Source organism: Phyllostomus discolor (genome assembly GCF_004126475.2).
Source record: "Phyllostomus discolor isolate MPI-MPIP mPhyDis1 chromosome 15 unlocalized genomic scaffold, mPhyDis1.pri.v3 mPhyDis1_scaffold_43, whole genome shotgun sequence".
NCBI classification, from domain to species: domain Eukaryota; kingdom Metazoa; phylum Chordata; class Mammalia; order Chiroptera; family Phyllostomidae; genus Phyllostomus; species Phyllostomus discolor.
In genome coordinates, this window is record NW_023397495.1 from 37,173 (window position 1) to 62,159 (window position 24,987).

Consider the following 24,987-nt stretch of genomic DNA (forward strand, 5'->3'; position numbering starts at 1 on the left):
CTATAAAAGTATATATTAATTTAAAGACTGTAAATATTTCCATCTTTTAAAGTTAAAAATAACAACTTTAGACTTACAGAAGAATTACAGAAGTAATGTAGAGTGTTTGAATGGTGATGCAGCCTTTCCTAAGTAACACCTTGCATGACCATCACACAGTTGTCAAAATTAAAAAAAAATCATCATTGACATATTACTCTGAACTAAACTTCAGACTCTATTTGGATTTCACCAGCTTTTCCATTAATGCTCTTTCTCTGCACCAGGATCTAATCTATGATCCTCAGTGCAATTAGTTATCATATTTCCTTAGTCTCTTCCAACCCGTGAGTTTTCCAGTTTTTCGTTGTCTTTATAATTTTGAGATTTCCCAAGAATTCTGGTCAATTATATTATAAAAGCTCTCTTAATTTGGGTTTGTCTTATGATTTCTCATCATTGGATTGAGAGTATGCATTAGTGGCAAGAGTACCACAGAGCAGAAGTGCCTCGCTCAGTGCATCTTTTCTGGAGGTAGCTGATGTTGGCCTGTCGTATTCTACAAACATTAAATTTAATCAGTCGGTTAAGGTAATGTCTGCCATACCCTTGCAATGTAAAGTTTCTGTTTTTCCTTGTAATTAATAAATGTGTTGTCAGAAATATATTCTTCATCCTTAAAAGTTTTGACCATTAACTAGCATCTACTGGTGGATCTTGCCATGGTACTCTAATGGAGATTTCCATTTCCTTCATTTCTTCTACATTTATTAATTAGATATGTTCTGTATGGGGAAAAGAGCCATTCTCCCCCATTAATTTATTCTTGTAGTTACTCTTATACCAATTTGGACCCAGATATTTATATCTTTCTTTAGGGTATAACCTGGGACAATTATTTATTTTGTTGCACATATTATTCCAACATTGTCTATTAGGTACTGCTTTTCTGCTCTTTCAGTATGTCTACATCCTTCTTATGTTGTGGTTCAAGCACTTCCTCATTATCTGGCACTAGAGCAGTCTCCAGATTTTTTTTTTAATTGCTGAGATACAGTTCATTTTTAGATGTATTATGCCACAGACTATTTATCCACTACAAGTGAATGGCGATCTGAGTTATCTTTTATTTGATGTTATGAATAAAAGTGCTGTAACCATTCACACCTAGGTTTTGTGAAAGCATAAGCTTTCATTACTTTTGTATAGGAGTGAGGTTTCTGGATCATCTGGTAGTTGCATGTTTAACTTTATAAGAAATTCTCAAGTTGTCTTCCAAAGTGGTTATATAATTCTGCATTTCCATCAACAAAGTATAAGACCTTAAGAAGCTTTACATATCCATTAGTACTTGGAATTGTCAAGTTTTTTCCTTTGTTTTTGTTTATAATTAGTCATTCTAAAAGGTGTGTAGTGGAACCTCACTGGTTTTAATTTTTATTTCCATAATGACTAATAATGCTGAGAATCTTTTTATATAATAACTTGCCATCCATATACCTTGTTTAGTGAAATGTCTATCTTTGTCCATTTATAAATTTACTTTTTTATTATGGATAATAGTCTATATATTTTGCCTAAAACTTATTTGACAAAAATATGATTTGTAAATATGTGTGGCACATCTTTGGTATTGTCTAATGACTTTTACAAGGCAAAAGTTTTAAATTTCTGTGAAGTCCAATTTATTAATGTTTTATTTTATGTATTATGCTTTCAGTATTATATCTAAAAATACTTTCTCTAACCTAAGGACATCCACATTTTCTGTTTTTTTTTTCCTATAAATTTTATGGTTTAATGTTTTACATTTAATTCTAGGTTCCATTATGAATTTATTTGTGCAAATAACATGAAGTATATGCTAAGGTTCATATTTTCATAAACAGAAGTCCAATGGTTCCAGCACTATTGTTTAACAGGCAATCTCTTCTCTATTTAGTAGACATGACAAATTCACAAAAAAATGATTGACCATGTTTTGGGAATGGGTACATTTCTAGACTCTACAATTCTCTTTTCTTCATTTATTTGCCTGTCCTTTCTCCAGCACCATACAGTCATTTATTTTGTTTTTAATGTTTTTTTTAACTTTCAATTAAAGTTTACATAAAATATTACATTATTTTTAGTGATTAGACATTATATAACTTACTAAGTGATCATCCTGGTTAAATGTCATACCCATCTGACACCATACATAATTATTGGAATATTATTGACTATTTTCCCAATGCTGTACTACACATCCCAAAACTATTGAAAAAAAACTACTAATCTGTATTTCTCAAACCCTTCCCTTTTTTCACCCATCCTCCTAACCCCCTTACCATCTGGCAACTATCAAAATATTCTCTGTATCAATGAGTCTTTTTCTCTTCTGCTTCATTTATTTTATTTTTTAGATTTAATGATTGATAGATATGTACTTATTGTCATTTCATTGTTCATATTTTTATCTTTTTATTCCTTCTTCTTAAAGAAGACCTTTTAACATTTTGTATAATACTGGTTTTGTAGTGATCTAATCCTTTAGCTTTTTCTTGTCTCAGGAGCTCTTTATATGTCCTTTGATTCTAAATGATAGCTTTGCTGGTATAGTAATCTTGGCTATAGGTTCTTGCTTTTCACCACTTTGAATATTTCATGCCAATCTTTTCTGGCCTTCAAAGTTTCTGTTGTGACATCAGCTGACAGTCTTATGTGAGCTCCCTTGTAGGTAACTACCTGGTTTTCCCTTGCGGCTTTTAAGATTCTCTCTTTGTCTTTAACCTTAACCTTGGTGTTTTAATTATGCTGTGTGTTGGTGTGGGCCTTTTTGAGTTCATGTTGTTTGGGACTCTCTGTGTTTTTTGCACTTGTATGTCTATTTCCCCTACAAGGTTAGGGAAATGTTCTGTCATTATTTTTACAAGAAAATTTTGAATTTCTTGCTCTCTCTTCTCTTTATGCCTACCTCCCCACCCCCCACCATGACCTGAATGCTGTTATCCTTGAAGTTGTCCCCAAGTCTCCTTACACTATCCTCATTTCTTTGGATTTTTTTTTTCTTTTTGCTGTTCTGATTAGGTGTTTTTTGCTCCCTAAATTACTGTTTTGATTCTAGAATTCATCTGCTCTGCAGTTGATCCCCTGAAATTATTCTTCATTTCAGGTAATTCATCCTTCATTTCTTAATTGTTATTTGTATGGTTTCCATGGCCTTTTTTATACTGTTGAAGTTCTCTCTAAGTTCATCTACTCTTCATCTAAGTACATTGAGTATCCTTATAACCAGTGTTTTGAACTCTGCATCTAGTAGATTGCTTGTCTCTATTTTATTTAGATATTTTTCTGGAATTTTATTCTGTCCTTTCATTTGGGAGACATTTCTTTGTCTACTCATTATGGCAGCCTCCCTGTGTCTGTTTCCATGTATTACAGAAAGCTGGTATGTCTCCTTGGCTTGGTATAGTGGCCTAATACAGTAGGTATCTTGTAGTGTCCAGTAGCACAGCCTTCCCATTTATCTGAGCTGGGCTCTCCAGGTGCCCCCTTAACCCCTGTGTAGGTTGTGTACACCCTCTTGTTGTAGTTCAGCCTTGAGTTCTGTTGGCATGCCAATAGGAGGAACTTACCACCAGGCCTATCAGATACAAGGTTTGTCTTGGACCACCATGGAAGATCAACTGTGTTGGGGCCCGCCCCATGGAGCAGAGCTTACTTCAGCTGGCCTCTGATGCCTGCTGAGTCTTCCCTTTGAGTGTGTCACTTTTGGAGGTGGTTGGGTGGTGCTTCAACATGGAATAAAGCTTTCTACCCAGTGAGCTGCTGCTGGGGTGTCCCAGCAAGTAAAGGCCAAGGTCTGCCACTGTGCTCTTCTTGGTGCCAGCCAGTATGAGCTACAAAGAGATCTGCAGATGGCTGCTACTGTGCTGGACCTAGAGGTGCCCAATAGAAGCCAAGTTCTGCAACAAGGCTGGCCACCACTAGTGCCAGGCTTGGGCAACTTAGTAAGAGGTATGAGACACACAGAAGCCAGATGCTGGTGGACTGAGAGATTTTAGGAATGTCTGAAGCATGAGCCAAGACAGGTCATTTGTATGTAAGAGCCACTGGAGACAGCTTGGGTGGTTTCACAGGTTTGTGGACTGAGGTCTCAGGGAGATGCCTCAACAGGACTGGGAATACAGTGTTAGTCAGAGTGATGGAGACCCAGTTTGGCACCTATTTGTTGTCTCTCTGTGGGAAGGGCTTATCAAAGAAACAATGACCTCTGCCAGCACATCAGATCTTGCCCTGATGCCAGATAGTTTAGTTCCTCTCCATATATCTCTGTGCCTTTCAAGCTGCTGCCCCATTGTGGGAACTCAGAGTAAGTTTGAATAAGTTTGTACATGGACCCTTTAAGAGGAACACCTGGGATTCTACCTTCATATCAGTCAGCAACAATCTCCATATTTTTACATCTAGAAGTTGTGGAGCCTTCTCTTTCTGGCACTGGAAGCCTAGGTTTGGGCAGCTGGTTAGGGGGTGGAACCCCCTGCTCCTCATGGGGAAACCTGTGCAGTGGAGATATCTCCTGATTTTTATCTGCCACACCCATCAGACTGTTTCATGTCTCTGCCCCTTCTAACCAGCATCAATGTGGCTTCTTCTTTATACCCTCAGTTGTAGGACTGCCATTCAGCTAGATTTCAGATGTTTCTGTATGATGGCTTTTCTGTAGTTTAGTTGTATTGTTGACATGTTTGTGAGAGGATGCAAGTACTGCATTTACCTATGCAGCCATCTTGACCAGAAGGCTAGAGCTCACACTGTTTTAATTAATGAGTTTTTTTAGTAAGTCAGTCTTAAAATAGTTTTTGTAAGTTTTTAGTATAGTTTATTTCTTCAATCACATCATATTTTAATGGGACACACAGGTATTTCACTTGGTATCAAGTATAAGTGGTTGATGTAACAGTTTAGTATTATGTCCAAAGGGATGTTTACCAATCTCTCCATTCCTTTGGGATAATTCTGCCAATAGTGGACAGGTGCATTCTATTCCTCTTTGTGTTGCTCTGTATGCCTGTAGAGCAACACAGGAAGTGGCTTAACAGGTTAATAAAGCATTATCACAGTTGTCATATATATTTTGGGAATTATGTCAAATGACATATGTCAAATATGTACATATGACAAATATATTTTCATATGTATGTATGCATGTAATTTCTGAGTTTTCATTTCATGTCTGCAAGAGTGATAAGACATTTTGTAAAAGGTAACATAGAAATCAGAACACTGAACAATCTTAAGCAGGTTAAAATAATTTAAGCCTGGTTTATGTAAGTAAAAAATTAAAAAAGAAACATTTTTGTTGTTTTATTCACATGTGTATAATTAAGCCAACTTACTTGGTTTACATACACATATATAGCATATTTTCATTGCAAACAAAATGTGTATTTTTTAAAGATTTTATTTATTTATTTTTGGAGAGAGGGGAAGGGAGGGAGAAAGAGGAGATAAATGTGGATGTGTGGTTGCCCCTTGCACACTCCCGACTGGAGACCAGACCCAAAACCCAGGCATGTGCCCTGACTGGGAATCGAATCGGTGATCCTTTGGTTCACAGGCTAGCACTCAATCCACTGAGCCACATCAGGCAGGGCAGAATGTTTATGTTTATGTGAAGAAAGGTTGAAAACAAATATTGTTGGGAAAGGAAATACTCCATGGCTTTTTTTATGAGTTTCTACACTGAATTGGATAATGATACTCCCTTAGGTAGTAAACATGACTCCAGATACTATGTTTCATCTTCCTTTTTTACAATAATTTGATTTATCACCAACCATATAAAAAGCCATTATGAAGACCTTATAACTTGATTAAATCTGACTCTATCCTCATCTACTCTTTTATTCATACCAAGGCAATTCCAAGTGCATTAGACAGGAAGTTAATCACAGTGACTCATGGCAATTTTAGAAAAAGAAAAATCATACAACCACTGTGAATTAGATGTATTCTATGAGTTAATTCCATCACTAAATAAGTATAATGCTTGAAGAATCCATATGAGGGCATTAAGAACAGTTGTTTCTTCAGTATCAGTTTGAATCATCAATAGAGGAAAGTAATCTAAAGGAACCACAGATGCTAAATGCATGTTCATAATAAAAACATGAGAGATGGAGAGAAAAAAAGGAGAAAGAAAGAATAAAGGAAGGAAGGAAGGAAGGGAGGGAGGGAGGAAGGAAGGAACCAGAAGAAAACTCTTTGTGCTTTACATCAGAGACAGAAGTTTGCAAATTTGTGAGTGAAGGAGGGAGATTAGGAGGTTTGTGGAAAATTGAGAAAAAGATAGGCAATGAAAGATTGTTAGAACTTTTGCTAAGGTTTACTAATTGGATCCCCTGTGACATTCTACAGGACTTTTAATAAAGCTCTGACATGCTTTTAAATCATTCTTATTTGCCACACTGGTATTTATTGAACTGAAGTTTCAAGAAGAGATTGGACCATCAAGATCATTGGTTTCAAACTAGTTACTGCTATGCAATTATTACATTTTTATCTTCTTACATTATTTTCTTACTATTTTATGGAAATTGTTCCCTAGCAATATCTATGTCATAAACTGTTTGAAAAAAATGGATTGTAATATTCATATTCTCTGGTATAAAAATAAGCAAAAATAATTTATTTTTGTATATTATAAATAAATTGAAGCAGCCCTTGATTCACAACTCTAGAATATTAGGTGGTCTCAGGCCTCATTTTAAGAACTTTGTGTCCTGAAAATGTAACTGTGATTCTTTAAAAAAGTTATCTATTTATTATTTGAAATAATAACCTCATGCAAATATGCTTTTGCCCCACACAGTCACATTTGGTTTATACTACAACCCTGTGATACAAACTGAAGAATGATATGTATTATTTCCATTTTACATTTCAAACAATGAGACTCAAATACTGATCACCTGGAAGACCTAGATTAATGCTTAAATGTTTGCAGCCATGCTTATGGTATTGCTAATATACCATACTGCTTATATTTCAATAACAAATCATCATTACTTTAGCTCTTTGAAATTAAAAATCTAGTGCAATTTATTATTATTAATACAAAAATTTTATTATTTATATGTGTTGAAAATCAATTTTAGATCATTTGGAACAATAGAGTAACAGAATATATTACGTATCAAAATTGTATCTATGTATACTCCTTAAAATTAAAAATTGAGTGCAATTTACTATTATTAATACATTAGTTTAATACATCTTATTATTATATATATTAAAATCAATTTGATATTACTTAGGACAATAGAGTAACAAAATATATTGCATATTAAAATTTTACCCATGTATCCTCTTTGAAATTAAAAATCAAATGCAATTTATTATTATTGCATTACTATTAATACAAAATGTTTATTAGTACATATATTGAAAATCAATTTTAGATTGTTTGAAACAAAGGAGTAATAGAATAAATTACTTATTAAAACTGTATCTGTGTTTTTACCTTCATACATACAAAATCATTGTATCTCATAATTAGTTACCCAATTTCAAATTTATCCCGTCTTAGCAAGAAATAAATATATGAACACATATCTATCAACAATGAGATGAACAAGAATTAATACAATAAAATAACAAATTTATAAGCAATAACAGATTCTACCTAATTATATTCACAAAATAATTGATATACAGGTTGAACATTAGACTTAACTACAACAACCATTTTTCCTTAGTTCAAGATAAATGTTCCCTATGAAAAGAATACAGCAGCAAGAACTAAGACATGTCAGAAGGCAACAGGCAGGAAGTTCAGTCATAAAAGGCAGCTCAGAGTTTACCATCAATAAAAGATGCGGCTTGTTCTTCAGCAAGGACACTCTCAGAGTGACATTTGCATGTGCAAGGCTCTCACCTGCCCCAAGTAGGAAGAAATACTTTGTTCCTTTATCAGTAGAGACCCACGGTCATTTTCTTTCCCTCTGTATCCTTTTTTTTTTTTTAACATATCCTCCAGATTTGATTGTCACATAAGAAAACAAACAAAAAAAAATGAAGATTAGAACTGGATCACTTGGCCCTTCCTCTTCTCATCTCCTCCCAGTTCAAAATGCTTGCATCTCTTAATAGCCAGCAGTCTCTTAGATCTGCAGTTGGGCTCAATACATTCAAGCCTCAGCATAATCTGTAGTTTTAGCCTTTTTTTTTTAAAGAAAATCAGCTCAGTCTGCCCACGATAGCCATTGCTTTCTGTCATAACACTACTTTCCCTGCACGTACAGAGAATCCTTGCCCTTCTTGTCCTGTTACCTTGTGAGGCTGGTGCTTGCCTGCCACACTTCTTACTGAAAGTCCCATAAATTTCAGGAATGTTCACCATGTTTGTGAGAGTGCTAAGGCATGGAAAGTTCCCTCTGCATCCTTAATACAGTTGTGAGAGAGTTACCACAAAAAAGGCTTCCTTCACCATCCCATCACTTTTTTAACTAAAAGTTTAAATTAAAAAAATAATAATAATAACTTTTTTTAACTTTCCAGAAGAGTCCATCACAGTCAGATTTGGTCAAACATCACCAAAGACCTCACTGTGTAACTGATGCCAGCAACAGCCTCTGCATGAAATGGATGAGAGGATAATCACTGGAAATGATTTCTATAATTCCATGCTTGTATTTTATCAGTTGAATGTAGGGCTTGGGTTTTATATATGTAAAGGACAAGTAGAAGGAACATGAAAAAGTAACAGGAAAATGGGGAGAAAATATTCCTCAGAAAATATTTTATCAGGGAAAAAGAAAAAAAGCAACATTTTTGACTTTCCAACTGGAACCCAAACTTACAGGTCATCATAGGACTAGACTCTCTCACTTAAAAGAAAGTAGTCACAAAAATGCAAATGAAATGTATTTCTCTTAATTGCTTCCTTGGAGCTCTTCAATGGAATTTTAATTCAATGCACAGCTGGTTTTGTTTTCTGCTACGCGTTCTTACTATGGACTATCGGAGTCATTGTTTCCGGTCTTTACCTCAGGTTAATGGAATAGATCTGTTTTAAGATCCTGGAGAGAATCTGGCAGAATGAGAAAGAAATTATACTCTACTCAGTTTCATATTTCCCAACAAGTAGGTATCCTAATGGACCTTTAAATAAAGAAAAAATGTAGCCCTGGCTGGCGTAGCTTAGTGGATTGAGCGCAGGCTGGGAACCAAAGTGCCCCAGGTTCAATTCCCAGCCAGGGTACATTCCTGGGTTGCAGGCCAGAACCCCCAGCAACCACACATTTCTCTCTCCATCTCCCTCCCTCTCCCTCTCTCTCTCTCTCTCTCCCTCTCTCTCTCTCTCTCTCTCTCTCTCTCTCTCCCCCCCCTCTCTAAAAATAAATAAATAAAATCCTAAAAAAATGTCCATGCCACCCAAAGCAATCTACAGATTCAATGCAATCTGTATTAAAATGCCAATGAATATTTCACAGATATAGAACAAATATTTCAACAATTTATATGAAACCATAAATGATCCAAATAGCTGCAGCAATTTTGAAAAAGAAGAACAAAGTAGGAGTGATCACAATACTTGATGTCAAACTATATTACAAGGCTACTATAATCAGAAGAGTCTGGTACTGGCATAAGAACAGACACCTAGATCAATGGAACTTAATAGAGAGCCCAGAGATAAACCCATGTCAATATAGTCAGTTAATATATTTGACAAAAGGGGACAGGAACATAAAATGAAATAAAAATAGCCTCTTCAATAAATGGTTTTGGGAGATCTGGACAGCCACATGCAAAAAAAAAAAAAAAAAAAAGAAAGAAAGGAAAAGAAACTACACCATCACATTGCATCATACACCAAAATAAACTCAACATGGATAAAAGACTTCAGTATAAGTTGTGACACCATAAAAGTAGAGGAAAAAGGCAGGAAATTTTCAGATATCTCACAAAGCAATATTTTCACTGATATATCCCTAGAGCAAGGGATATAAAGGAAAGAATAAACAAATGGGACTACATCAAACTAAAAAGCTTCTGCACAGCTAAAGAAAACATCAACAAAATGGAAAGAGAACTAACTGTATGGGAAACATATTTGCCAATGATACTTCAGACAAGGTCAGACAGTGCTGCAATATATAAAGAACTCACATGACTCCACACCAAGAAGACAAACAATCCGATTTAAAAATGGACAAAGGACCTGAACAGATACTTCTCCAAGGAAGATACACAGAGGGCCCATAGACACATGGGAAAATGCTCAGCATCACTAGCCATCAGAGAGATGCAAACTAAAACCACAGTGAGATACCAATTCACACTGATCAGAATGGCCATCATAAACAAATCAACAAACAAGTGCTGGTGAGGTCGTGGAGAAAAGGAGACCCTAGTGTACTGTTGGGAATGCAGACTGGTGCAGTCACTGTGAAAGACAGTATGGAATTTCCTTAAAAAACTAAAGATGAGACTGCCTTTTGACCCCCCAATTCCACTGCTGGGATTATACCCTAAGAACTCTGAACCACCAATTCAAAGAACCTATCTACCCCAATGTTCATAGCAGCATTATTTACAACAGCCAAGTGCTGGAACAACCTCAGTGCCCATCAGTAAATGAGTGGATCAAAAAACTGTGGTACATTTATACAATGGAATACTATGCAGCAGAAAGAATGAAGGAGCTCCTACCCTTCACAACAGCATGGATGGAAATGGATAGCATTATGCTAAGTGATATAGGCCAGATGGTGAAAGATAAATGCCATATGATTGCACCTATAAGTGGAACCTAGTCAACAAAACCAACAAATTAGCAAAATAGAACCAGAAACATGGAAATAAAGAACAAACTGACAGTGACTAGAGGGAAGGGGACAAGGGATATGGGGGAAAGAAGGGGAAGGGGCAAGAAAAGGAACATGAATAGAGGACTCATGGGCATGGACAATGAGAGGGAGGGATTGACTGTTGGAGTGGGGACAGGATAGGATAGAGCAATGGGGGAAAAGGCAGGGCAACTGTAAATGAACAACAATAAGAAATAATAAATTTTAAAATCCTGAATAAAATGCCAGCAAACAAAATCTAAAATCAAGTTTACAGAATGCATAATAATCAAAAGGGTAGAGATATTCTTGGACAATAGTGCCTTAATACCATTAAGTTCACTGTCCAGTTAGATTAAGGAGAAAGACATCCTGTGATTAGATCTATAGATGATTTAAAAGGACTTTGTATTAGTCAGTTATTGCTGTGAAAATAATGAGTAACAAAACCTCCTTATACCTCAGAGGATTACAACATTAAATATTTTTCTTTTTCTCACTCACCAGTCTGTGGGTTAGCAGGGGAGGTTGTGCTTCAGGCTGCAGGATGAGTTCAGAGCTGCTCCATATGTCTCTTTTCTGGAACCAGCAACTACCCAGGGCATGTCTTCCTTATGGTAGATGCAGATACACAAGATGGATGAGCAGAAATGTAAGGCTTTGGGCTAAGAATGGACACACTGCCACTTTTGATCAATTTCCATTGTTCAAAACTAGTCATATGGTCAAGTCCAATATCAACGTGCAGGCAAAGTATACTCCCCTCCCACCCCTACCCTCCAGAAATCATGATAGAGGAAGGATAAGAAAAACTGTGAGCAAGTAATAAAACATAACACAGCCTTGGAAAAACTTCAACAATCTTTCTTAAGTTCATTAAAATGAAATAAAAATTAAGGGATGCTTCCTTAACATGATGATGTATTTTATATCTCAGCTCAAAAGCCAGTATCATACTTAATGAAAAAACTTAAAGGAATTCCCATTAAACTCAGGGACAAAGCAAGTATGTCCTCTATGTCCACTACCATGTAGCAGAGTAGTGGAGATATAAGCTAAGAATTGTAACCATTTAGATGTATAAGAATTGAGAATGAATTCAATTATATCTTTATGTAGATTATATAATACTACACCAAGAAAACAGAATTAGTACTAAAAATAACAACTAACAAGTTATATAGGGTAGCAGTATATAAAAGTAACTTAAAGACATATCTACAAAAAATACAAACAGCAACTATTTAAAGGCTATAATGTCATTTAAAAGATAAATACTTAATAGAAAATATGCCAAAACTGTACTAGAAAGTCTATAAAACACCCCTGTGCTTTTCTCATACAGGGTAACTCAACGCCATAGAGATGGCGATTCTCCCCAAGTAACATATAAATGTAATGTAATTCCAATTAAAATAAAAATTTTACCTAGAGCTATGAACTAGTTCATATGGAATATAAACATACAATATGTAGGAAAATTTTGAAAAATACAAGCAATAAGGGAGGACTAGCCCTAACAAATATTAAATCAGACTATAAAGACTATATGAAAAAAATATGCTGTGGTACTAGCAAATGAACAGAGAAAGTGAAAGAGAATATAGGTCCAGAAATAGACCCAGGGACATATGGGAATTGTTACATGGATCCTAAGATCACCTGGGAGAAGATGAACTTTTAAATAAATGATGTTGAGTGATTGGATATACTCAGGAAAAGACAAAACTGGATTCAGAGACCACATCATACATCAAAGCAATCTCCAAATAAACCAGAAACGTAAATTTAAAGAATACTATAAAAATATTAAGCAAATTCATGAAGGAGTTAACATAGGTATGGGGAAGCTTTCTATGAGGAGACTCAACCCCACATCACCTGCTTTAGACTAAAATTTGCATGTTAAAACCTAATTCCCTGTGTCAGGGTATTTGGAGGTAGGGCCTTTAGGAAGTGCTTAGGTCAGGATGGTGGAGTCCTCATAAATAGGATTAGTGTCTTATAAAAGAGCCCCCTAGAGCTTCCTAGCCCTTTCCACCGTGAGAGCACACAGTAAGAAGATGGCCATCTGTGACCCAAAGAGCAAGCCTTCACCAGACACCTACTCTACTGAAGCCTTGATCTTGGACTTCCCAGCCTCCAGCACTATGAGAAATAAATGTTTCTTATTTATAAGGCACCCAGCCTTTCAGTAATTATGTTATAGTAGCCCGAACAGTCTAAGACATCACCATCCTTATAGTCATCATTAGTCAAGAGCAGCAGCCCCTTGGGTTCCTCATGAACTTGCCTCAATTGGCACCTTGTCACAACCAACCACAGGTAATAGCTTCATTGTGTTGTCCCTGAGTGCCAGAGAATACAAGCATCCCATTTCCCATTGGCAAGCAGCTCGGCACCACGCTCAAATCCAAAGGCATGACCAAAGTAATCCAGAACTTGTATGTTTGAATGATGGTGGCATTCAGAGACCTCCCCCTGTGCTTTCTCATCAGGCTTCAGTTAAAGAAGGGACACACACCAGTAATCTGAACAGGGAAAATTTAACATGAAAAATTATTGACAAACAGGGAGTTAACCAGAAGAGATAAGAGGGAACCTTAAAATATTGTTGGACTGAGAGTACCCGAATAAGAAACAATTTGGAAAGAAGGGCCCTCTCTCCAAAGCTAAGACTCAAACTGCATTAGGGAGGGAGTAGGTGCAGGACAGAGGATGACAGAGATGATTGTTCTGTTATACTGAGTGGCAGCTGGTTCATAGCTGCGGGGTTGAAGTTGGCAAACAGGTCACTTCCCACAGCAGTACCAGTAGACAGGGGCCGGCAAGCAGGAAACCGACAGCTATGACGGCCAGGGTGCCAGCAAAACTAGCTGGAGAGTGAGCACCACTGAGTGTTCTGCATGCTCATCAGGGGCAGCTGCCCCATAGGAGGAGCAAGAAGAGAGGACACACCGTTACCAGAGAAGCCTGTTTTCTGCAGTGTTCCTCTAGTGCCCTCTACTGTCAAAGCTTGCTGGTGCCACCTGGCAAAGCAAGCATGTTTTCAGCATCCACCTCCAGTACATCACAAAGCAGGGCAGACACAACAGATTTTGAGCAGGACAACAGTAAACTGATAGCTGCCACGTCTCTGGGGAAAAGGCTGATTCCTGTTCTTGAACAAAATGAGAAAAAAATGAGGCTGGAAAGCTGTTAAATGATAGAATGCAAGGAAGCACTCAAAACAAAATGGGGTCAAACCAAGGGAGGAAAGAGCAGACTTGAAGGGGACTTCCATTAGCCAAAACTGGAATAACTGGAGAATGAAAAGAATAATGGCTGTAATAGATAATAACAAACTGAATTTTTTAAATTTCATGAGTATTTATTTAGTTATACTGTAAGAGAAGGGAGAGCATAAAAGATCTTCACAGATGAATACCACCAATAATAAATGTAGAAAAAACAATAGAGTTATAAGTCATTTTGCAACCCACAATGAAATATTGATTCAGGAAATGATCACTAGCGAATGTTAAAATCATTGCACAAAAGGTTGCCAGAATAGGCTGTTTATCTGGTCTCAGAATACTACCCCACATATTACTAATTCCGAAAGAAAAATATGCTTTAAATTAGAGAGATTGGTAGTCACCATCTTCATCCAATAATGAAACTTGGCTTCACTAATAAGACTGCTAGATACATGCCTCCTAATGTGATGCAATTCACCTATAAAATCTTTTTGTAAAATAAAATTTTTAACAGAATCAAATTATAGTAAAACAAACAAATCTAGAATTTGATCTACTCTAGTATAACACTAGTCCAAACTTTCCAAAAAGCAGGGCTGCCAGATAAAATACAGGACCCAGTTAAATTTGAATTTTAGGCGAACAACAAATCATCTTTTAGTATAATATAAGCATAGGGCATATTGTACTAAAAGAAATGAAAAGGAAGTTAGCAGAATTCACAGGAGAAATTAAGGATTTAAAATACATAATTATATAATAAAAAGCCACATTTGAGACTATAAAAACACAAAGATACAGTAACATAGAGGGCAAGATTTATAGAAGTCTTATTAAAAACAAAAATAGAAAACAGCAAAAAGAAAAATCATTAGAAAGGAGAAAATACAGAACTCAAACATTATTTCCAGCATATGCATAATAGGTATTACTAGGTTAAGAGAAAAAAAAATAAAGAGTGTTTCAAAATTATTTTAAAACTTTCTTAAAATAAATGAAAAGTTGAATTTGCTGATTAAAGCTGCAAAATATTTTCCAGAAAAATCATTTTGCAGAATGAGTAACACAAAGTTGTTTCCTAGAGGAGGAAGAGAATGATGATAATAATAATAATACTTCACCGAGCAGATATTTTTAAAATCAAGGAGCAAAAAAAAACAAGTCATCTTCTAAGGCTGGAAGAAAAAGGGTGGGTTTATTCTGACCTTCTCTTTGTCCATAGAAACATTTAATGACAGAGGAAGGTGGACAAATTTTCCAGAATCTTGACAACAAGAAAAAATATAAGCCAAAAAGATTAAGCCAAATGCCCGCCCATTTGTTTTATGTTTATGGCAAAATAAGGCATTCTCAATTTTGTTCAGATTCTGGGAATCATTAGGTATTACTGAGTATTTCTTTAAAAAATTTTTAATAAAAAATCTATTTCAAAAATATTGCATTAAAACAAAGAATTCAAAGGAAGTGAATACATGTTTTAAGTACACTGATAACAATCATTGAATACATTTAAATATAACAAATATTATACCTATTAAGAAAATGAGTATATGGACTTTAACAATGTAAAAGTTATTATTAATTTTAAAAAGTTTGTTAGTAGAGAGTATGATTTCCTAATATCCTTACCTTTAAGAAGATCTAAAGGCTGCTGAAAAAATTGATGAATCAAATGTAATGCTTGCTTTATTTTAAAAACCAGCACAAAAAACAATGGAACTTCTGGTAAAGATAGTGGCAAAGGTAAACCCTCACCTGCTCACACAACCACACCAAAATTACAGCTCAAATATAGAACAACCAGCACTCAGAACTGTCAGAATTTGAGTGATTGGAAGTTCAACAACTACAGAATTAGAGAAACCACATCCATCCAGAATGATAGGAGGGGTGGATAATTGGAACAAGTTAGTCCCATATTAATGTGTTGGATAAAATTTGGGGGGGATACCTCAGGATCAAAGAGTCCCAGCCCCACACCAGCTCCCTCAGCCAAGGGTTCCAGGCCTAGGAAGATAAGTCCCCATATCTCTCTGGCTGCAAAATCCAGCAGGGATTAAGCCACTGGAAGATACTTCTGGAATTTCAGGCAGTTCTCCTTAAAGAACCCATGCACAGATTTACTCAGATTCACTCCTCTGAGCTCTAGTATTGCAGTAGCAGCCTAAAAGACACCAATGGCATATAGGGAGCAACTGAAGTGTTTTGTGTCAAGGCAGGATGGTGGGTGGAGTGGGGGTTGGGGTGGGGACAGCTTTCTCCCAGATAGAAAGGCGACAAAGGCCATTATCACTTTTCTGAGCCCTCCTGACACAGAGCCTTGGAACCAGCAAGTGGGTGCCTAATCTGAGACTCCATCAACCTGGCTAACACTGTTTGCTCCACCCTAGAGATCAGACCCCCTGAGGCTCTGTCCCACCCAAGTAACAGCTATTAACAGCAACTTTCCACATGAATGGCTGGTCTTGGCTCAAGCTTCACAACTTCTTAAATCCTCTCAAACAAGCAACAGCTTGTCTCAGCAAATCCCAAACCTCCATACTTTTTGCTAAGTGTGCTTTTTGCTTCTAGCACTAGAAGCCCCCAGTCTAGATTCATAACTTGGCTTCACCTAGGAACCTCCAAGCCCAGCCCAATTAGCAGCCATCTGAAGATTGCTTTATAAATCATTCAGGGTGGTCCCAGACAGAACACAAGTGAGAGCTGACTTTGGCCTGCACCGCCCAGGAAACCCCAGAGCCTGTGCAGTGAGTGGACAGTTACATTCCACCACACATTAATGTGGGACTGGCCCCTTCAGCATCTCCACCCCTCATACCAGTCTAGATGCATGTGGTTTCTTTAATTCCGTAGTTGTTGAACTTCCAATCAACTCAATTTCTGATGTTTCTGAGTGCTGGTTGTTCTATATTTTAGTTGTAATTTTTATGTAGTTGTACAAAGAGGTGAGACATGTTTATCTATGCCTCCATCTTGACCAGAAGTTCAGTAGAGTTTCAACAATGGTGCAAAGATGATTTATTAGAGGAAGGATAGTCTTTTCACCTAAAGGTGCTGGAACAATGGAATATCATGAAAGAAGAAAGAAAAAGAAAGAAAGAAAGAAAAAAGAAAGAAAGAAAGAAAGAGAAGAGAGAAGAAAAAAAGAGAGAGAGAGAAAGAAAGAAGAGAGAGAAAAGAAAGAAAATGAAAGGTAAAACTCAATCCATATCTCACACCAAATACAAAACTATCTAAAAATGGATTGTATGCCCAAATGTAAAACCTGAAACTTCTAGAAGAAAATACATGAAGAAACTTTCACAGAATCAGGTGAAGCAAAGATTTCTATTGTAAAATATGATATCAAAAGCACAATCCACAATGAAAAAATTCATTAATTGGACTGTATCAAAATTACAAACTTCTGTTATTAAAAAATACTTGAGAATAAAAAACTTAAAACTTTTTAAAATTACAATTTACATTCAATATTTTTATTAATGTCAGGTGTACAGCATAATGGTAGACAATCATATGCTTTTTTTTTTTTATTTCAATCATTGTTCAAGTACTTCATATGCTTTCATAAGTGTAAACCTTGATATTTCTAGTATCTACCTGTCACCATATACATGTATTATTCATTACATTTCCTATGTTGTACTTTACGTGATTATTTTGTAACTATAAATCTTTAATTCTCAATCTCTCCACCTAAAAAGACATTTTTAAAGGGTCCCTTGGAGTATTATTTGCATCAAGTTTTCAAAGTTGTAATTTAATAACATTAAAAAGGAGAGGTAGGGTTTAATATACCACAAAGTCTCTAATCTCCTAACCCTTGCAGACAGGGAGGCTAAGCTAGACACCCTATATGTCTTATTTAGCACACTTAGCTCATACCAGGTGGCTCAATTATGTGTTCATATACCACCTACTGCACATTACTAACACAACTTTTAAAGTCTGTATGACCCACATCTGCTCAAATCTATTTCAATTGCAAGGAATGGAAAATCTAACCAAAAATAAATTAATTAGAAAGGAAATTTGGGGGCCAATGAAGTCCAGGGGTTAGCTCTAACTTCATTTAGTGATGTCATCAGAACCTGCTCTTTCTCCATCTCCTAGTACCCACATAAGACACAATGAGTCAGAGTCCCTAGAAGTTACACTGTAGACTGTTATTTAAAAAAGAACAGCAAACCTTCCCAGATGCCATACAGAGCTTATTGGGTAATTGCTTTATCTGAGTATAGCTTATCTTTGCAAGCTAATTACAAGCTTCTTACAGGCATGGGCAACTTCTTTTGCATCTTAATCACATCTAAAATTGGCTAGATGGACATTAAACAGGTGTTCTGTAAAGTTTTGTGGATCTGAGGATGCTGTAAGTCTCATTTATGTTGGCATCAAAGACCATTTAAAAAAATTTGATACCACTTTGGAAAATCTGGGCTAATGAAAGTACAGTTGTATTTTGTATTCAAAGTTTTTGAGAAACTATACCAAAATAATATTAGTGAATAAATTTGAGTTGGTAAAGAGAAAAAGCTTCACACAGTATTCCAAAAAGCTCTGTTCTTAGCCCTACATTATTCAAACATTTTTTGAATTTGACTAAAGATGTAAATGATAAATATCATACCTGTAGCTAACAAAACTAGGACATGACAAATAATAACAATGTATTTCACAGTACTCTTAAATAGCTTGTCCCACCAAACATTACCACTGGTTCACCTAGGCTGTATTTCTAGTTTCACATCATCCCTACTTTTTTGTATATATATTATTGGCTCCACTTTTCCCTTGAGCATTAGGTTTTGACTGCCAGCTTGTCTAGACTTACATCCTTACAACTCCAGATCTAGTGGGTAGGGAAGCTTTCCTTTTTCAATTACTCAGAAAAAAACAAAGTACTGTCCTGACTTCCATTGAACAAAACCAGATTCATGCCTGTTCTTAACTATCACTGACAGAGGCCAACTTAACATGGTACTCCAGTTGGCCAACCCTAAGTTCCATGTTCACCACTTGGAAGCTGGGGATGGTATCAGCCACATCCAAGGCATACCAGAATGGATTCAGAATGAGAGAGAGTTGTTCCCCAAGAAAATTTTGTTGGTGAGCTGCTAAACAACAACCTAATAAGCCAAGGTCTATGCTCTCTAGGATCTTAACTTCTACTCAATAAAACAACAATGTTAACACATATTTTCAGCATGATAAGGAAAATGTTGTGATCAAGGTTTAAAGTACAGGTGGCAAATACAAGGCTCGTGGGCCGAATACTGCCCTCCACCTTGTTTTATCCAGCCCGCACCTTGTTTCTATCCAGCTGATGTGGACCCCAGCCTGCGGGGTCCATGTGTTATGGCTGCAACAAACAAATTCACACAGACTAAACAATCCTATGGAGCCCTGGCTGGCATAGCTCGTGGATTGAGCGCAGGCTGCGAACCAAGCATCGCAGGTTCAATTCCCATCAGGGCACATGCCTGGGTTGCAGGCTATGGCCCCCGCAACTGCACATTGATGTTTCTCTCTCTCTCTCCTCCTCTCTCTCTCTCATCTCTCCTCTCCTCTCTCTCTCTCTCTCTCCCTCCCTTCTCTCTCTAAAATAAATAAATAAAAATCTTAAAAAAAAAAGAAGTCCTATGGAGAAAAAGGGATGGCATGGCCATCCTCTGAGTGACCCTTGCCTAGACAAGCTTTTATTGCTTTTCTGGGCACATTACATTGAGGATGGTCCTCATTTACCATACACAGGTTCACTTTAGGTGATTACCTTTTACAGAAAAATGAAGGAGAAGATGTTGCTAATTACATCAAAGAAGAAGGATATTTGCAAATGCAAAGGGAAAAGTGGTTGAACTGATTACACGTGTCCTTGGGAGGTTTAGCATAGGTTTTAGGAAGTTACTTTAAAGATATGAAGTAAACATTTGCTGCCTCAATCCAGGGTGAGGGAGTTTTAGCAAAAGCATGCCTCAAAACAGCCTAGGTAAAATGCAGGCCTTGTTCCCCATGGAAAAACCTATTGTGGGTGTGGGTCCTGGGTGTTGAACCTCACTCCCCAATGGCCTTTCCAAGTAGGGGCTGGGCTACATTCTCCATGCCACACAAACAGTTCCCTATACCTGGTAGCAGCGCCAAAACCCTCACTTAACTGTTAAGGAGTAGTTACATTTATACAGTCCTAAAATTATATTCAGCCCCTTGAAGGCAACTGTGAGGCTGATGTGGCCCCTGGTGAAAATGAGTTTGACACCCCTGGTTTATAGGGTACAGGGGCAAGTAAATTCAATCTGGGGTTCAGGATCACAGCTAAGGTAGTTCACAGAAGATGATACCTAAGTTTTAAAAGATTCATAAGTCTTTATGATGTATAGAAAAGGACTTTGGACTGATATAAGAATGTTCCTAACTTCCAGTCAAGATGGTGGCATAGGCAGAAATGGCTCATCTCTCGCACAACCACATCAAATTACAACTAAAATATAGGACAACCATCACTCAGAACAGTCAGAAATCAAGTTGAATGGAAGTTCAACAACACAGAATTAAAGAAACTACATCCATCCACACTGGTAAGAGGGGTGGAGATGTGGAACAAGCTGGTCCCACATCCACATGTGGTAGATGAAAATTTGGGAGGGATACCTCAGGATTGAAGAGTCCCAACCCCACACAAGTTCCCTCAGCCAAGGGTTCCAGAGCTAAGAAGATAGGTCCCCACAACTTCTGGTTGCAAAAAACCAGCAGGGATTGAGTCAGTGGAAGAAACTTCTAGAGTCTCAAGCAGTAGTCTGAAAGAACCCACACACACACATAATACGGACTCACTCCCTATCAGTTCCAGCACCAGGATAGCAACTTGAAAGGTACCAGCAGCATACAGGGAGACATTGAAGTGTCTGTGATCAAGGTGAGCACAGGTCATTGTCCCTTTTCTGAACACTCTTCTCACAGAGCCACACAGCCAGCAGGCTGGTGCCATACCTGAGACTTCATCAACCTGGCTAGCACTGTTTGTCCCACCCTAGAGAAACCCAGAAACACCATCCCACTCCAGCTACGAGCCAACCCAATTGCTTTCCCATATGAATGACTAGTCTTGGCTCATGCTTCACAACTTTGTAAACCTTATCAAATAAGCAACAACAAGCCTCACTGACCCTCAGACAACATACCTCTTGCTAAGTGGCCCTGGGCCTGGCACTAGCCACAGCCAGCCTAGATTCGCAGCTTGGCATCACCTGGGAATCTCCAAGCCTGGCACAAGTAGCAGCAATCTCAGATTGCTTTATAGCTCATGCGGGGTGGTCCCAGGCAGAACACAGGTTGGGGCTGACCTTAGCCTACACAGCCTGGGATACCATAGAGCCTGTGTACCCAATGCACAGCTACAGACCATGTCAGAGCACCACCACACTTCCCCTGCAAAGCTGATCCTCCATGGAAGGTAGAGGCTGATGTTCAGTGGTCACAGCAAGTCCTTGCAGCTGACTGACTTGGGTAAATCCCTCCCCTTGACCTGCCAACAACAATCAAGGCTCAACTACAAGAGGAGAATGTACCCAACTAACACAGAGGGCACATCTCAAGTACCTAGCTTGGATGATAGGGGTGGCTGTGCTGCTGGACCCTACAGGACACCAACTACATTAGGCCACACTACCAAGAAAGGAAGTCATAGCAGCTCTACCTAATACATAGAAACAAACACAGGGAAGCTGCAAAAATGATGAGACAAAGAAATATGACCCAAATGAAAAAACAAATCAACACTCCAGAAAAAACCTACATGAAATGGAAATAAGCAATCTATCAGATGCAGAGTTTTAAACATTAGCTATAAAAATGCTCAAGGAACTTAGTTAGTATGCCCTCAACAGCATAAAAAAGATAGTCAGAAATGAAGTATACACTAATTGAAATAAAGAACAATTTACAGAGAACAATAGTAGAATGGATGAAGCTGAGAATCAAATCAATGATTTGGAACATAAGGAAGCAAAAAACAACCAATTGACACAGGAAGAAGAAAAAATAATCCAAAAAAGAAATGAGGATAGTGTAAGCAGCCTCTGGGACAACTTCAAGTGATCCAACATTCACATCATAGGGGTGCCAGAAGGAGAAGAGAAAGAGCAAGAAATTGGAAATCTCTTTGAAAAAATAATGAAAGAAAAATTCCCTGATTTGAAGAAGGAAATAGACACACAAGTCCAAGAAGCACAGAGAGTCTCAAACAAGATGGATGCAAAGAGGCCCCCTCCAAGACACATCATAATTAAAATGCTAAAGGTTAAAGATAAAGAGAGAATCTTAAAAGCAGCAAGAAAAAAGCAGTTACTTACCTACAGGGGCATTCCCATAAGACTGTCAGCTGATTTCTCAAAAGAAACTTTGCAGGCTAGAAATGGTTGGCAAGAAATATTCAAAGTCGTGAAAAGCAGGGACCAACAGCCAAGACTGCTCTACCCAGCAAAGCTATCATTTAGAATTGAAGGGCTAATAAAGAACTTCCCAGATTAAAACATAAGTAAAGGAGTTCATTGTCATGAAACCATTTTTATATGAAATGTTAAAGGGACTTATTTTTTAAAAAAGATCAAATCTATGAACAATAAAATGGAATAAATATATATCGACAGTTGAATCTAAAAAAGAAAATAAGCAAACAAGAACAGAGACAGAATCATGAAACAGAGTATTTTGATGGCTGCCAGGTCGGAAGGGGGTATGAAGGAATGGGTTGAAGAGGTGAGGGGATTAAGAACTACAATAGGTAGTTACATAATAGCCATGTAAAGTACAATTTAGGAAATGCAGTAGCCAAAGAAATTATATGCATGACCCATGAACATGGACCATTGTTCATGGTGTAGGGGTTGCCTGAGGGAGTGGTACGTCCCAGGTGGAGGGGAGCAATGGGGAAAAATTGGGGCAACTGTAATAGCATTAAGCAATAAAATATAATTTTTTAAAAAAGAAGGATATTCCCAAGCATCCTGGACTTGTAAGCCTTGGTTCCCTTGAAGTTAGGAATCTAACATGGCCCTTGGCACCTATCAGAGACTCTATAATTGCTTGATGAATTTATTATATCCCTTCAATATCTCTTCAACAAAAATTATGTTGGAATTAGTAAGGTCAACATTTAACCTCATTATTCAGAGAAGGAAAATGAGATAGAGAGGTTGGTCATCAGAACCACAGTGTCAGCCAACAGTGGTGCCACAGTAACCCTCTCAGAGCAGAGATACACTCAAACCAAACACTCCAGACATGAAGAAAGCACAAATCTTAGCCTCGTGTTATTACAACAGGAGAGAAATAAAGTAAAAGTTTTGGTGTGAATGGCAATTCTTATAAAGCCCCAAACAGCAAATTTTCTTCTAACATTTCAGATGTCAAGTGGTAAAATCTATTTTACAATCTCCTTGAATAAATAAGGACTGGGAAAATAATTGAGGAAGAAACATGTTTGTTTGTGTGGGTTGCTAGGCAACATCACACTGCCAGAGACTCCTTGTGAAGGTGGAATCTGCAGGGCCAACTTGTTCTTCAGCTTGTGTCACTTCATTGGTTTACACTGGAAATAAAGCAAAACAGGAAATGAACAGGCAATTCTAATAATATAGAAGTCAGCCGAATGAAGAAAACTAAGTATTAAATCAGATTGGACTGTTTAAAGTTGCCTTTTAAAATAGTTTTTCTGAATGTCCATAGTAGTACTGAGGCTAAAAGGTGAACTTTGTATTCATGTCCCCAGAAGAACCTGCCCCATAGATGAAATAAAGTCAAATAGAACCCATGCTGTTATCTGTCCTATCGGGTATTTCAGCCCTGTAGATTATTGAAATCTGTAATATGGCATGTGATTGTGGCAACCACATGAAGAAAAAATATGCTTGTACATCTCACTTAACTATTAAGGGAAATTTTAGATGACATAATAGAATTTTAAGAAGAATATTAAAGAAAGGAATTCTGTGGATAGGAAAGAAATTTACAACCTCAAGGACTGCTTCAGCAAAAGCTGGGAGCTCTGAAGGGGGACAAAAACTGTGTCGAGGTAAAAGCAACAGAACAGAACACTAGTAAGCCAGAAAAAAATGAGTAGTATTGCATGGGAAACATACTGGCTGGCTGGTGTAAGGTTTATGAAGACTAAGGACTGAAATTAGTAGTGAATGTCCTGAAATGTAAGGTTTAGGACACAATGGACCAAATTACATTACACAAATACTGCTGTGAATTTTTTAAATCACATGTCTTGCAATGATTTATAATTAAAATTTTGGGTAAGCACACAATTAATTCTGAATTATGCATGTGTGGACACATTTTCAATCAACCTGAACACTTTTCAGGAAAGGGTATAGTCTTGGGAAGAATCTTTCAGATTTTGTTTTAAATAATTGACACTGTATTTTTTTTTAAAAGGCCTATTACTATTAATTACAAAAAGGAATCTGTACTTCTTTTTTTTTAATATATTTTATTGATTATGCTATTACAGTTGTCCCATTTCCCCCTTCACTCCCCTCCACCCTGTACCCCCTCTCCCACCCACGTTCCCCCCCTTTAGTCCATGTCCATGTGTCATACTTATGAGTTCTTTAGCTTCTACATTTCCCGTACTATTCTTGCCCTCCCCCTATCTATTTTCAACCTACATTCTATGCTACTTATTCTCTATACCTTTTTCCCCCCTCTCTCCTCCTCCCACCCCTACTGCTAGCCCCCCATGTGCCCTCCATTTCTGTGGTTCTGTTCCTATTCTAGTTGTTTACTTAGTTTCTTTTGGTTTTGCCTTTAGGTGTGGTTGTTAATATTTGTGAGTTTGCTGTCCTTTTACTATACATGTCTTTATCTTCTTTTCTTAGATAAGTCCCTTTAGCATTTCATAAAGTAAGGGCTTGGTGGTGATGAAC